The sequence below is a fragment of the Anser brachyrhynchus genome (genome assembly GCF_964034855.1).
Source record: "Anser brachyrhynchus genome assembly, chromosome: 2".
Lineage (NCBI taxonomy): Eukaryota > Metazoa > Chordata > Aves > Anseriformes > Anatidae > Anser > Anser brachyrhynchus.
The window spans coordinates 141,830,048-141,846,474 of record NC_137695.1 but is presented as its reverse complement, the minus strand read 5'-3'; the positions used below and the strand labels follow the sequence as shown (position 1 = coordinate 141,846,474).

At 41.6% G+C, this 16,427-nt stretch overlaps 1 protein-coding gene across 9 annotated transcripts in view; it reads right to left on the bottom strand.

Annotated features, from left to right (window-relative positions):
- The window catches only part of OXR1 (oxidation resistance 1), a 273,119-nt gene extending 257,015 nt beyond the window's left edge, over positions 1–16,104 (bottom strand). For 6 of the 9 annotated variants that reach the window (XR_013946361.1, XM_080579456.1, XM_080579472.1 and 3 more), the window contains exon 1: positions 15,796–16,104. The gene's annotated coding sequence lies outside the window, so the exon portion shown is untranslated. The remainder of the gene's footprint in view (positions 1–15,795) is intronic. The other 3 variants (XM_080579468.1, XM_080579469.1, XM_080579473.1) reach the window with 2 other exon arrangements.
- Positions 16,105–16,427: the final 323 nt, after the last annotated feature.

The window sequence follows — 16,427 nt, the reverse complement described above, 5'->3', positions numbered from 1 at the left end:
GCCAAGCTGGTGAAGAGGGCTTTAGAGTTACCAGGGGAGGGGAACCTCACTCCATCCCACTCCTCCCAGCTTGATACCAGTGTCAACGATGGATGCCCAGAGCCTGGAGAAGGGTCACGGGTCAGCAGGAGAGCACCTGAAGAGCAGCACAAGAAGCCCAGCCACACCAGCCAGTAAGCCAGCTTCATCAGGGGCCCAACTCAAATGTCTCTATGCTGATGCACGTAGCAAGGGCAATACACAGGAGGAGTTAGAGATGTACGCACACCTGCAGGACTACGACCTCATTAGCATTACAGAGACATGGTGGGGCAGCTCCCATGGCTTGAGTGTTGGGATGCGGGATACAGGATGTAGGAAGGACAGCAGCGGAGGTGAGGAAGTAGCGTCGCCCACAATGTCAATGAGCAGCTGGAGTGTGTGGAGCTCAGCCTGGGGATGGGTGAGGAGCTGACAGAGTTTCTTGGAGGAGGTCAAAATTACAGGGAGGGAAGGGACAGGGGACATTGTGGTGGGGGTCTGCTGCAGGCCACCTGATCAAGAAGACCAAGCAGATGAGGCTCTCTATAGACAGAGAGAAGCAGACTCACATTTGCATGCCTTGGTCCTCATGGACTTTAACCATCTTGATATCTGCTGGAGGGACAGCATAGCAGGGAATAGGCAATGCAGGAGGTTCCTGGAATGCACTGATGATCAATTCCTTCTCCAAATGATAGAGAAGCCAACAAGGAGAGGTACTGTGCTGGATCTCATTCTCACCAAGAAAGGGCTGGTGAGGAACATGAAGCTCAAGGGCAGCCTTGACTGCAGTGACCACGAACTGGAGCAGTTTAGGATCCCAAGGGCAGTGAGGAGAGAGCACAGCAAGCTCACTACCCTGGACTTTGGGAGAGCAGACTTTGGCCTCTTCAGGGATCTGCTTGGTAGAGTAACCAGAAAGCTGGTTAATATTCAGGGATCACCTCCTCCTAGCTCAAGAGCAATGCCTCCCAACAAAGAGGAAGCTGGGCAAAAATACCAGAAGACCTGCATGGATGAACAAAGAGCTCCTGGCCAAACTTAAACAGAAAAAGGAGGCCTACAAAGGGTGGAAGCAAGGACAGACAGCCTGGGAGGGATACAGAGAAATCGTCTGAGCAGCCAAGAATCAGGTTAGGAAAGCTAAAGCCCTATTAGAATTAAATTTGACCAGGGATGTCAAGGGCAACAAGACAGGCTTCTACAGGTACGTCAGTGATAAAATGAAGACTAGGGAAATTGTGGGCACTCTCCAGAAGGAATCAGGAGGCCTGGTCACACAGGATAAGGAGAAGGCTGAGGTACTCCATGACTTTTTTGCCTCAGTCTTTATCGGCAAGAACTCTAGCCACATAGCCCAAGTCCCAGAAGGCAAAGGCCTTCTCTAAATTAGAGAGGCAGGTTAGGTTCTGATTAGCAAAGAATTTCTTCCCAGTATCTATGAGGGCGGTGAGGCCCTGGCACAGGCTGCCCAGAGAAGCTGTGGATGCCCCATCCCTGGAGGTGTTCAAGACCAGGCTGGATGGGGCTTTGGGCAACCTGGGCTGGTGGGAGGTGTCCCTGCCTGTGGCAGGGGGTTGGAACTGGGTGATTTTAAGGTCCCTTCCAACCCAAACTGTTCTGTGATTCTGTGAATTCTGATTGTTCAGAAAAGCTTGAAACTATGAACTCCAAACACCAGATCACTACTATTACTTTTTAAACCTCACTCTATTTTACCAATCATGTTATCTGAGAAGAATCTCTAAAGCTATTTGGTACTTAAAATTGCATGGAAATAGAAAAGGGACTGAAATGAACTTTGATGGATCCAGAGACATTTGCATTATAAAACTGAAGAGAAAGTATTGCTGAAAGACAGCAAGTGGTAATTGGAAAGACAGATCTCAGAGAAACCTCATGGGAAGACATTATGAAAATGGGAAGTAATTCAATTGCAAAATGGATTTGGGAGTATCTGTTTGTGAGTGTTGATAATACCCTAAAATCAAGAAGAAAGTAGAAAAAATGAAACACATACTTCCTCTACTGGAGTTTCCATTTGCAGTTTTAATGTTTATAAATCCTCACACAGGACATTTCAACTATGAAACAGAATAAAACTGGATCTAATTGTGACTTCCTTAATACAGTCTATTATACAGTTAGTATTTTTCTAATGTAAACTTTGAGTTGCTTAAGATTTTTCCTCACTTTCTTTCTAAGAAGCAAGTATTTAGTTGCCTCTTTATGTTCTAAATTCACTTTTTCTTGGTGAGTCATTATTAATTTGGAAATTAAAATAACTGTGTTTCCATACAAAAAAGATCAATTCATTTTTTAATATTAAAATTACCTCTATATAAAATAATGTCAATGATAACCATGCTGCTTGCTCACATGCCATTAAAATGGCACCAGACATTCAGCCCACTGTTTAGAAGTCTGATTTTTAGGATTACAAGACTACTCTTGAGAATGAGATCAGAATTGAACAAAGAGGTCATTTATTTCCTACTTGTTCATTTTCACTTAAACACGACCTTAAAAATCCTTAGTTATTCATTCTGAACTAGGAAAGGTCTTCTGATTTTCTTTCATCGTGGTAAAAAACTTTTTGACAGATCAGTGAATGAATGTCAGAAACACGCCTGCTTCCTGGGGTATCCTCAGCAGCTTCAACCTGCAGGTGAGCAGCATGGGGAGCCCCTGGATCTCATCAGCTGAGCAGGAGATACACTTTTTACATACTCTTGCAGTTCCAGGTGGAAGTCCGAAGGGGAGGTTACACGTGCTTCATCCTCGAGCTTAGCACCATGGTTCTTTTTTTAGCCAAGAGGGGCTTATCTTATTACCCTTCTTAGCTATTATCTCCACACAGAACTGGAGGAAAGCATCATCCCAAAAGGTAGAGGCAGCACGCGGGAAACAGACAACACAGACACTCACATGTGCCTTCACCTCTTAAACATCTAACAGGATTCCATCACTTGGCTTAGTGCATTTTGTTAATATAAAACCCTAGCTCCCTTTCTCTTAAATCAGGTAAAATCGATGCAGTGAAATCATTAACCCCATGGCTAGTTTTTTTTTAAACCCATAACACTTTGTTGAACTACAACTAATGTGAATGGTTTTCCTGCCTGGCAGGGTGCACACACTATTTTTCACCATCGCCTGATGAATAATTCAAGCTTCGTATATTTGTGCATAAATAGGTTCCTCTGTCTATTCTGTTTCAGGTATTACAGCATGACCACTACAAGGAATTTCCATGTAATCTCAGACTGTCTGCATTAGGCATTTTCCCAGTGATATTCAACTGTGGCACCTGCAAAGTGATTCAGGACATAAGTGGAGTGAGGGTGACAGAGTGTTTTCTTTCCAAAATGACAACTTCACCATTGTCCCAACAGAATATATGGGGGCATAAATTACCTTTATTACCCTGTGAATGAAAGTCCATTTGGGGATGTTTGAGAACAGCAGAGACCTCTGACAAAAGCAGAACACTGTCACATAATTAAAATACAATTTCAGCACTAGTCAGAGGTTATTTATATAATGTCGGCGCAGGTTTACGAGTTTTCCATTCATACAGACAACTTACTATCGCTACTACAGTCTTGTGAGAGATGCATTTGCCTGCACCAGTATTATTACAACTGCTTTTGAGTCACAGAGGAAAATTTGGCCCATGCTGATAAACTATGCAGGACATCTATAAAAGTGATTACGCTGAGAGCATTATGTAAGAACTACAACCATGGAATTGGAAATGTTATTGTCTTCACAATAGTAAATTTACTTTTTCTTAAAAATAAAGGAAAGTGAAAACAGTAACACTTTGAAAAGATAATGAGCAATTCAACAGTAACAACAAATCTACCGCCTACCCATTTTTTTTTTCAGGTCATCCCATGCGCCATATCATCAACCAACAGATTTGAGCTGTGAACTGGAATGTTTCAAGACCATTCCTTTCCAAATATAAACAAGATTTCAGCAGGAATCAAATCAACTGAAAGAGAATAGTGGTTTTTTTTGCTCTGTTTCTGTAATCTGATTATTTTAACGACAAGCACAGTAGAGCTACTTGAAATTTGCAAAACAATGGAGTAACACAAAATAGTATTGTGTAAAAACTTGATTTATGCAAGTTATTTTTCTTCCCGCATCCGGCTTGTCACCCTGCAGAAGAACAAACACAAAACATTTGTTCCTATTAATCCTGCAATTAAAGTACTCAAGGATTTGTACCACAGGGCCAGGACTCTTCACTGCTTCATCTACAACAATACGTTTTCATTCATTCCATCCATTGTGGCAAACAGTGTTTAGTGACCAGCCATGTGTAAAAATCAGCAGTGATCCATCAGAAGTCATATGTGCTGTTAAATTAAAAAAAATGATAATACAGATTAGTACCCTTGCTAGCATGCATGTCCAATCCGTTGCAGCTCAGTTCCACATTACCAATTTGCCAGAAGGTTGAGGACAAAAAATACATATGGATTTAATTTTATTAAATATAAATACAAACATGCAATGTTTGCTTCCCTATCGATGAACAGAAGGTAGGAATATTCTCCACACATGGCTCAAAGCTGTCTGTAATACACTCTATCTGACCCTTTGCTACAACATGGGAAGAACCTCTTTCACCACCTGTTGATTTGTGGAATTGATTAAAAGCGAATTATCCAGCATCTTCCGTATGTTAAAATAAAATCAGTCAGTCAGTTCCATCTCCCATGGCTGTTCTAGACTTAAGATCTTGAAGAAGTAACTCTTTAAGGGAAAGGTTAAATATTTGGGTTTCAACAAGACTCTACTGTTGTTACGTATGGCTTTATTAGGTTTAGGTCATAAATCCATAGTAGAGCCTTTTAGCTTCTAACATAGTAAAGATTTCCTTTAATAGGTAAGAATCTAAACTAAAACTTCCAAACACAAGTAACTTGTGCAAGAAGGGGGAGAAAAAAAAATACACAAGCTAAGGCACACATTTCAATTTACTACACAGTGTTTCTGTGATATTCTTGCCCAAACTCTGGTTAATAGCTTAATTAAAAAAATTAAATGTTGTTCTTATAGCACATCCCTAACCAATCATCCTCATGTCATGCTTTATGTCACTGGGCCCAGAGATTACTATAATTTTTAAAGTATTCTGCTACTGGTCTCAATTTTTTCTCATCAGCAATTTTAAAAAAAAAAAGTGTAAAAATTAGTGTAATTAGTGATATTAAAATTGTATCCATAATGGTCTGAAGATTTAAGAAAAGTAAGGCATGGAGGGACAGGGTAGATTAGGTTAGGGAAAAAAAAATGAGAGAAAAAAAAAAATTGAGTCACTTGGTTACATTAGACTCTTTGTTGGGATTCCTAATTAGGAGTCATGCGCTGTTACAGATGGATGAATTGATCGTTGTACTGTATAAATTCAAATGCTCAAAAGAGTACAGTTAAATAACAAACAGTACCTTTATCTAAATGTCACACGTTAAGGAATAATCAATAAAATATGGTAGTAGTTTTGTCATAGCTATGATGATCTACTAGCCAAATGGGGACTCCTGTGTTCCTCCTAAAAGTGTTCTTGCACAGCTCAATAGCTGTATATTTGGAGAAAGCATCTTAGAGGGTTATAGACTGAAATCCTTTTATTAATAGTGTTGCTTTTCTTGCCTAAGATGGAAAAACAGATGTTTAGTTTGGTTTCTTTGGAGGAAATGCTGCCATTTTACCTTCTTTATCTGCTAGAGGGGTATTTGTGTATGGATAACAGAGCACCAAGAATGGAGTGGAAGAGGCAATAATAGCTGTCCTTCAAGTTAATCAGTTGTGTATCTTAAGTATTAACAAATTTGCAGGTTTCAGATGTGCTGCAGCTCAGAAATGGTCATAATCATTAATTTATCAGAATTCAATTTTTATTAGAAGGAACATGAATCTTCCTAAACAAGGATACATGACAAAACACTAGTGGTTTAAAATTGCAACACTCCAGAACTCCAAACAAACTTGAGTAATTTAATCCTGGCATGGAAACTGAATGCTTGGTGCACTGAAATTTGCGTCGTGCTACTGTGCAAGCACTGCGGTATAAAATGTCAGGTACAAGCATCTGGAAAACTACAAGCTGCTTATACAAGCTTCACTGCTCCACACCATCCCAATCTATTTCTGTAAATTGGCACAATTTATATTAATGTACTCCTCAAAAAGCTATTGCCTTTACTTTTTTTTTTTGTCAGACTACTCTTTAAAATTCTTTTAATAGCCATGCACTTACACGAAGAGACTATTTTAACTTGTATGCATTAAAGCACATTGACTGCTACAGTCCTTGCACAGTATAAAATCTAGCTCATTTTGGCAAATGCCAATTAATTCACTTTGATTTTTTTCTGAATGTCTGTAAATTAAGAGAGAGATACTGTGTTTGACATAATTATTTAAAGCTGCTCTTATTATTAAAGCTGAAGATCTACAGGTTTACATATGGGTGCGCATTTGGAAAATTAAAGACAGCAAACTGACTTATGCTCGGGTATTACAATACAGAAAGCACTGGTTAAATAACAACAACAAAAAACAACCCACAAGATTGTTTACTTAAGGAAACCAAAGTAACTAACAAAGGCATAGACAAAAAAAAGGAGGAAAAAACTCAGGTCTTAGAATGAGCATAAGTATTTGAAATATCCAGCACATGTTTAAAAGTTTATTACAAAATTCTGCCTCATCATTCACACTTCAGTCATATTAATGTTGAAGCTACGAGATGCTAATGAAAGTTGTAACTTTTTTTCCCTCAAAAATTCTTCTTCATAAATATGTAAGTAAAAAAGTAGAATAAATAAAGGAATATAAAATTCTTATTTTTTATTTTTCCTCCTCTTGGATTCATCAAGATAGACAGCAATACAGACAGGTTCTCTTGCCATTCTGAGCTGTGATTAAAATACCTGGGAAGGAGAATTAGAAAGCAGAAAACAATTAGCAGTTGTTATAAAAATTTAAAACATATGACAAGGAACCTTTGCACGTTTTATGGAGATGGAATAATTTCCTCCCTATAAACACCAACTGTCAGATTTCCTCTAAATTTAATTTGTTTCAGCTGATGAAAGCCCACTGGGTTCCAGTCAGTGGTCCCCTATGTTTCCCAAAGGAGGTCAGATGGGATGGCATGCAATTGTTCCTTTGGGGAATTAATTCCTACTGCCCGTTGCCACATCATCCTATAAAAATTCTGCCTTTAGGTATACCTGAGAAACAAAAATTATCAGAAGTGACTGAGGGAATTAAAAGGGATTGGATAGAGCAGTAACAAGTTTACATTCTGCCTCTGCTATGGTTAGAATCATAGAACATCCCGAGTCGGAAGAGACCCACAAAGATCATTAAGTCCAACTCCTGGTTCCACACAGGACCATCCAAAAATCAGTCCACATGTCTGAGAGTGTTGTACAAATGTTTCTTGAACTCTGGCAGGTTCCGTGCTGTGACCACTGCCCTGGGGAGCCTGTCCCAGTGCCCGACCACCCTCTGGGTGCAGAACCTTTCCCTAACCCCCAGCCTGACCCTCCCCTGTCCCAGCTCCATGCCGTTCCCTCGGGTCCTGTCCTTGTCCCCAGAGAGCAGAGCTCAGCACCTGCCCCTTAGTCTTAGGGCACATCTCTATAAAGGACCCTGAAAATTGGGTAAAACAGAACTCGAAATCAGGGGAAAATACATATGGGAAGCAAGAGTATCCTTTCTTGGTATTTCTTAAAAGGACTGTATGTTTGCAGTACCTCACCTTTAAAGCTTCTGTCAGGTCAAGCCTGATCTCCACACACGATCCAAAGCTTGCTCAAAACTTAGTGCAACACAGGCTAAGGACAAAATTAGGAGATGGTGACAGAAACAGGGGGAGCAAATTCGGTGTTCACTGTGCAGCGTTCCTGTGCCAAACTAGATACACAAGTAGACCCTGATTTCATCACCACTTCAGTCTCCTTCCAAACACCGGGAGCTCCTTCCAGCTGCGCAGCTCCTAGGTTCACGCGTACCTTAGCTAGTGCTGTTAGAGACAACGTACACATTAGTCTTCCAGAAGAGAAGTAACAGTTTCAAAGCGTAAAGCCTTATTTCCCTTATGGAGTAAGTGTAATGAAAAGTATCATGCTCACCAAAACAAAAACTGCTTGTATCTTAATTCTGCCTTGCTCCGTTCTGTGTTTACCCACTCTCCACTGTTTATAGGTAGTAGTGACTGTGAGGCCTGTTACAGAGACCCATCTTCCCGTGGTCACGCTGGCACCGCAAGGAGAATTTTTCCCTGTTAAAGACATCCTAATTAAAAATATTGATTTCGGTTTGATGAGGACTTGGGAGTAGTAAGTAACAGCTTCCCATGCTTCATTGCTATTTTTACAAAGTCACAGATTGGTTTGGGTTGGAAGGGACCTTAAAGCCCACCCAGTTCCAACCCCCCTGCCACAGGCAGGGACACCTCCCACCAGACCAGGTTGCCCAAAGCCCCATCCAGCCTGGCCTTGAGCACCTCCAGGGATGGGGCAGCTACAGCTTTTTGACTTCCAAAGTCAAGACTATATATATACTATATATGTATAGTTTATATTTATATATAAACAAAAATCAAGAACTACTGGTCAGCAAGTGTCTAAACAATATTCTCAAAGAAATTACATAAACAGCTTTATACAGTTTTCAGCTGTGCATTCACATAAAATTTATTTTCCCCAAGACTGCTGCAACACTCAGAGAACAGGGGTGATGGTATTTCCTGAGCAAGCAGTGACCGTATCCAGTGTCTGGTCTGACCACAGGTGTCCGATCCACGGCCGTGTGGTACTCCCCTACCTCTGGCATCCTAACGGAGCTCAAGCAATCTCCTCACGTTCCTCTCCAAGTTGACCATCACTACAGTAGCAGAGCATTTCACCAATAATAATAAAACTTATCTTCTCACAACATGCCATGCTGTGCAGGTAGTATTGTCTTCATTTTACAGACACACACTTGAAGCATAGAGACTCAAGGTAAATTGAAAAGTCTATTTATTTTGGACAGCAGCTTTAGCTCTGGTACTTCTGAATTTGTGAGACTTAATTACACCACAATGATAAATAAGTAGGAGAAGCAGGAGGGCTGTGAGGAGGTAGAACACTGAAGTGAAATACCCTTAGCAATGAATCACAACAGGGCAGAAGAATCAGAAACTTGGGATTTCTGCTGGGCTCTTATAACAGCATAGTCACAAGACACAGACCACCACTTGTGCTTCTTCCCACCTGCCCAGCTAGTCCCCTGCATGCCAGCCACCAGCACCACTCTCCAACAACCTCATCTTAGTTCTGAATTTCACAGCAACCAACCCTAAGACTTTGTCCAGGCAGCCCATCCAAGACCTGCTCAAAATCAGGACCTGCTCTCCCATACATTGGGAAAGCATGTAAAGCAGCTACTGTGGCTGAGGCACTAAGAACAATCTCACATCCAGGGCCTCGAATTTGATAGATTTGTATTAACAGTTTTGTTTTGATGATAAGCATAAACCAGACTATTTCTGTACAAACAGCTGAATGTACTCAGCCCTCTACAAGTAAATGCGAGCTCCACTGCAGAGAGCTTGCAGAGTGTGTACACAGCATACAGCAAGACAGTAGGACACAGTAAGCAGACCATCGACTGAGCACCGAAGCTTTAATAAATGGTAATTCCACTTTAAACCTTTCCTTATGATTTCTTCCACATCGCTATTTGATTGTTTCCACTCTTCGGGTGTCTAACTCACTGCTTCAGGTAAGACTTCTTTGTGAAGCATAAACTCATGTAAAAGCTTTCAGATGAAGGAGATCTTACTGAAAAAAAAAATGCAGAAGAAAATGAGGTATTCCAGCATGCATATGGAAAAGTTTCACAGCCACATGTTCCACATGGACCAGCCAGTTCCTGCTACTATCGTCCTTTCTAGCATATGGAAAATACATGCAAAGATAGAAGTTTTTTTTTTGTTTTTGTTTTTTTTTTTTTTTTTGCTATGGTCATATGCTAATATCAACATAAAGCATGTGTGGGACTTCCATCAGCTGGTTAAGTCCACACTATAAATTAGTGCAACTCTTCAAAAAATATTAAAGCAGAAAGTACCACAAGGGTTTTGAAGTTTGATCTAGAAGTGAGATTAGATTACTAATGAATTAGTATTAGTATTTTGGCAGTAACATTTCAGTGCATTGTTCATACTGACTCTTGGGGAAAAAGAAAAAAGAAAGAAAAATATAGCCATAATCCCAGAGAAAAACATTGAAAAACCCACAGAGACTAATGATAAGATTCCAAAGTAGAAATAAAACTGGAACAAGCAAATGTATTTTGGTTCCTAACATATCTCTTTTCCTTGGTATTACTGTTTGTAGTCCTGGATAAGAACTGTTTCCTTCTCTAAATGGGATTTAAAAGCTTTTACAGTTTCCCTTCTCAGAAGCTGGAGAAGCTGTGATATATCAATCATCGATTAATCATCTCGGAACGTGCTTGTGTCAACAAGATGGCTGTCCTGCCTTTTCAGTGTGACTAAACAAGAAAGACAATTTGGAATTCAACTACCAGACATACAGATGACTGAATAGATTATTTTTACATCAACAGCATATAAATATCAATTTCTGAAATAACAATAATTTAAAATCACAAAGTAAATATAAGGACTCATAAGTGAATCCAATCTCACTGAAGTGAATATAAATACTAACATTTTAGTATGCTCTTATGATATTTATAAAATATTCAGATTTATTACTAAGCATTTCTACAGCTAAGTGTAGATTAAGGAATAACAAATAATGTGTTTGCCACTACTATAGAACATACTTCCATGGAATCTGGTTGCGTTATGCCTTAAGAAAAAAAGGTTCAGTCTATATTTATAGTATCAAAGTCTTCTCTTCATGTGCATGTCATATTTTATGAAGGTTTATTGATACCTATTATCTGTAGGAATATTTAAGTGAACTATGTTTTACCTATGAATTTGTTCCATGATTATGTGTCCCAGAAGCTTTTTATACACAGGAGCATGGGAGATAGCCGATTCTTTCCTCCTGTTTGCAGAGCTCAAGTTTATAGTGAAATGGATGGGAACTGTATACATAGAGGAACATACATCCCCACACTCAGAGTTGTAATGGATGAGATCACTCACTGGAGACACACAAGATGGTTCTTAGTATCCTGTGATGTGATGAAGGCAGATCACCTTTCAAAATGAAAGTCTTCTCAAACAGTACCGCTGAACAAACCAGATACCTACACTAACGGGGGTAATACCTTGTCCTTCAGAGGTGTTGTGAGTTAGATATAGAAGTGCCATGGATTTGCTTTCCATGCTCAGGAGGAAGTACAGCATGCCCATGATTGCACAAATGTCAACTATGCCTTCAGAGATGTACGGGATATACCCCAGGTAAACCCAAAGCATTACTCTGGCCACTGACTACTGAAGAACTTGTGAACTACAAAGAGAATCTTACCTGACTGAGGCTCTTCTTCGCACACTAACAAGGTTACATTTGTATTCACTCATGGCAAGTGAATCATTACCAGGTGTTTAAATAACATTATACTGGGGGGGGGGGGGGGGGAAGCAGAGGGGTTAATTTGCAGTTTCTAGAAAACAAACAAACAAATAAACAAAAAACCAACATGAAGTTCTTACTTCAGGAAATTTCTACCAATGTCAAAGGTAGTTTTGCTTAAGTAAGCAATTCCAGTTTGGGCTTGTATAAGCAACTCAGTAAGCTATTCAAGACTGGTCAGAGGACACCAGAGATGCATCTCGTAGGGACTGCTTATTATTGCTGATATTACCCAGCAACTAAATACACAGCGCCTGGTCTGGGCCACGCATCACAATGATTTATGAAGAAAGAAAATAATGCTTTGCTTAGAGTGTTCAAAATTTCCTCTTTCATCCATCTTTCACTTTTGATCACTGATAGATTTAGTAGCAAAGTATTAAAAAACTTGCACCTGCTTCACCATTAAAAAGCACGTTATCTTCTGTCTTGTTAGGGCGCTAACTTTCCATGGGAAAGACACTGCACATGTCCCTCTGGTTTTATAACGCCTACGGTTGTGTTGGGGGAATCCTATTGTTCCTACACAAGCTTTAAGTTCAATTCCCTTTTAAAAATCAGTCAGACAGGCTTCCAAAGTTCAGTAACAGTTCCCTTCATGAGGGAAACACCCCTCATAAGTAACAAAAAGCCTCCCAGAATAAGAGCTTACCAGAAATGTACACATTGGCTTCCACTTACCCATTCAAGACTGAAAACAATGTGTCCAGCAAAGGGGAAATAAAGAAGTGGCAGGTATACCTTTGTACCCTTCTGTTCAGAATCCCTTTTTTTTTCATGTTGCTGCCCCTGAACTACATGGACACTGTTACACAGGCCCCGGAGAAGATACAATCACTTGTTTTGTGACAAATGGGTTGTTTTAAGCTATGTTCATGACCATTGGGCTCTCTGTTAACACACACCTGAAGCTCGTGAGTAGCTGTCCTCTCTTCCCTTTGCTCCCCTCTCCAGCATCAAATGGTAAAGATACCTCAGTGCATTCGTGAGGAGGAACAGAGTGAAGCCGAAAGGTCCTTTCCCCTTGTGTCACTGAAGAGTTAAGGAGCCAAAACTCCAGCTTGTTCTCAGTTCAAGAGCTGTGGAAGATTAACACAGGTTTACGTGTTTTCTTCTCTACCTTTCTTTTTCCTCCCCAGCTTTTTCTTCCTCTCCAAATCCTTCCTTTTACAGGCAGCAGAGTAACACACAAAAAAAGGAGCAAGTACTCCTCTCTCTGTTTTGCTAGCGCAACGTAAAAAAGCAGGGCCGGGAGGCCAAGATCCCCTGCTTCAGTGTATAACTGAGAGATGCAGACAGGAACCTGACGTTCAGGAGGAACTTGCTAATTGTACTGCTGCAGCCACAGATAAGCTCGCTCAGCGACAAAGCTCTGCACAGTCTGAAAGATGTTGACCTTAAGGTCCAATAACTTTGTCTCAGACGGAAACTGTATGACACATCCGTATCATTTCCTGAGATAGCAAGGAGATACCTTCCCTATATCTACGTTTAATCTTGAGTAAAGCTGGTAGGAGCAGATGCTAGAATAAAAGCAAGATTTCCAGCTGATTGCGGCAGTGCACCCACCATGTGAGCATCTGCTCCTGGCACAAAACAACACCAATGAACTGAAGGCAGCGATGTCTTTTTTGAACACTTGAAGGTCTTCCCCAGGAGCTTTGGCAAACATGAAATTCTTCTCCTGTCCAAAACTGCCTTCTGCCTCTGATGGTAACAGCTCACGCATCAAAGAAAGGCACATTACCTTAAAGGATATCTGTCACAGTAGACAAGGAAGGCATCCTGGATTTAAGTACTTAGTTCTATCAAGCAAAAGTTTTGGTATGTTCTTATTCAACCCATTCACGAACATACAGCAATCTCATGCTAACCTGACACTGAACCACGCTTGTTAGCGATAATTGTTTGTTTCTGTAAGGCTGTCACCTCCCCAGTGTATTCCAGTAATATGCTTCATTGAATATTTTCAATGTAGTAACTTAAGGAACAACAGTAGCTCGCTAAAGGGTGAAGAAGAAAGAAATTGAAGTAGCTCATCAACAAAAAGGAAGCTAAGAGACCCTCTCAGGAATTAATGGCTGAATGGTAATGCTGACAATCCTAGAGTAATCAATCTCCTATGAAATTTCCCAGGGCATTATTAATATTTTGTAGTTAAATTCATGATTAAAAAAAATAATAATACAAAAAATTAACATCTCTTTCCACAGTCCTGTTATTCTTTAGAGTCCTACGGGAATAAGTGTATATAAGATGCCCTGCAATGTGAGATGACATGCCTTATTACAAAAAGTAAAGAACAAAAGAAAGATATTCCCTTAGATTAAATGAATAATGGAGAAATAAGAGTTTTCAAGGGAAAAAGTCCACGGAGAAGGAAAACTACAGCTTTTTTTTCTGCCTGAAGGGAAAAAATAAGTACGTGCAAACACTGCAACTGCTACTTAGGCATTCTCCAACAATTAATATGCAACCCCACTGCCACTCAAATAATTTTCTCATTTCCATTAGTTGGGCTCAAACCTGGACAAGAGGTGAAGAATCAACTGAGACTCTACAGAAATTATACCACAGAGTATAATATGCTAAGGATACGCCTATATGCTCTACCTGCATATGCTTTGACTTCGGAGAATACTTATCTGCTTAGGATGCTGAAATAATTCAGTTATCTGTATGAGCTCTGGAGCCCTAACAAAAGGTATTGAAATGTCGTAACAGTAAATGTAACACAAACGGCACCTACTAAACAAATTACTACTGCACAAGCATAAGGAAAGCCATCTTTTAATCAAAGACTTTGAAGCCCAGTGACATTTTGAACAATTTTATTTTTAAAATCCATACTGTTATTAATTCAGCTCAAATCTAATTCCAAGAAAAAGATGGCAGGTTGCCACATTCGAAAATTTCCCTCCTTATTTTTCACAACATCACCAACATAGGTAAAACAAACTGTTCTTTCCTGCTGCATTCTCTTATGGTTTTGTGCAGCAGGCAAAAGGCATCCACTCAAGAATTCTTTTTTTCTCCCATTATTGCAGGCTCATAAAAAGGCAGCAGACAGGACAGCAGCTTATTCATGCACAAGTCAGATCCCAAGCGCACACACTCACTGGCTTTCCAAAACCCACGGATCAATGCCCATCTTACTGCTATGGGGGGGCTGCCTTGGGATTTATTTTTAATTCATTTGGGGGAGGGGAAGAGCTGCAGACATACAGAAACAATCACACAGCAGTCTTCCTGGCTCCATTGCAATAACACTAATTAATAGAACCAAGACGATACACAGCAGGGCTGGCAGGTTCTGGGTCTTTAACTACTTCGAAACACATCTAGATTTTGATGACGTTTGACCTGCAGACACTTCAGCTCACGGGCATATTCATCTGTGTGAGCATCCCAGGCTAATCCAAATCAACATGCAGAGAGCGCCTTGCCTGTGAGAGTGTCAAAAGTCGGGTTGTTAAACTCAGAAAACCTACTGAAACGGTCTAATGAAAATTAACACAGACTGTCCACCACGAGCACCTTAGTGGCCCTCACTCAGTCTAGTTCTTTCACCGGTGCCACGCTAAGCAGCAGAAGGCTCATAACCAACGCTCATTTTCACAGAAATCCCTTCAAATTCCCCCATCCTTATTATTATATCATTTTAATTGGATGGCTGCCTTCATACAACTTTGGAAACAACCACAACAAGCCTCCGGTGAGCAGGAAAGCAGTTTCTGAAGCCTTTTCCCATTCAGCACGTAGAAAAGAAAAAGTAAAACGCGCCTGTTTCAACGCCAAGTGAGGAACTTTGTATTCCCCAGCATCAAACAGCACTCAGACCGACTTGGCGCGTGAAAGGAACGAGGGCAAGACGTGCATTTTTAAAAAGAACAAGAAAATGCTATTTATAGGGGGGGGGAAATTAAATAAATTTGGGGCGTAGTTAGGTGTTTACTACTGACAGGCAGGTTGAAATACCGCACGTATACACACGCATCTCCCCTTCCCCTCGGCCCCGCTCTGAGGGGAGCGGGGCGGCAGCGCGTGCCGCGGCGGTTGGGCGGGCACCCATCCAACCGCCGCGGCACGCGCCACCGCCCCGCGCGCGCGCGCGCCCCTTTCCCGCCCCGCAGAAACTTACTTGCAAGGCGGCGGCTGCTGCTGCTGCTGCTGCTGCTGCTGCTGCTGCACGCGCCAGCCCTCACGCGGCCCCCCGGCGCGCGCCCTCCTTCCCGCCCCGCGAGCCCCGGCGCGGCGGCCGCTGCTGCCGAGCGCGTTCGGACATGCTCAGTGCCCGAGCCGCCGTCCGCCGCGCGGAACCTACCACCGAGGGAGGGGTGGGGGGAGGATGAGCACCGGGGGGGAGAGCGGAGAAACAGGGGGCAGAGCTGGATGCTACCAAGAGGATGAGCTAAAAATAGGCGCTCCACGGAAAAAAAAAAAAAAAAAAAAAAGGCAGCCGGAGCTTAAAGGGGCAGAGGCGAGCTTGCTTGCCCTACTGATGGCTGAGGAGGCAGCGGGGCCACGGGCCTGCCGTTGGGGTGAGGTGCGCTTGGCCCGGTAACGCTGTCGCCTGTACGGGTGCACGGGTTAGGGCCGCGGCTACGGCCGGGCACGTTTACCTCAGGGCCGAGCGGTTTTACCTCAGGGCCGGGCGGTTTTACCTCACGGCTGGGCATTTTTACCTCACGGCCGGGCGGTTTACCTCACGGCTGGGCAGTTTTACGTCACGGACGGGCATTTTTACGTCACGGACGGGCAGTTTTACCTCAT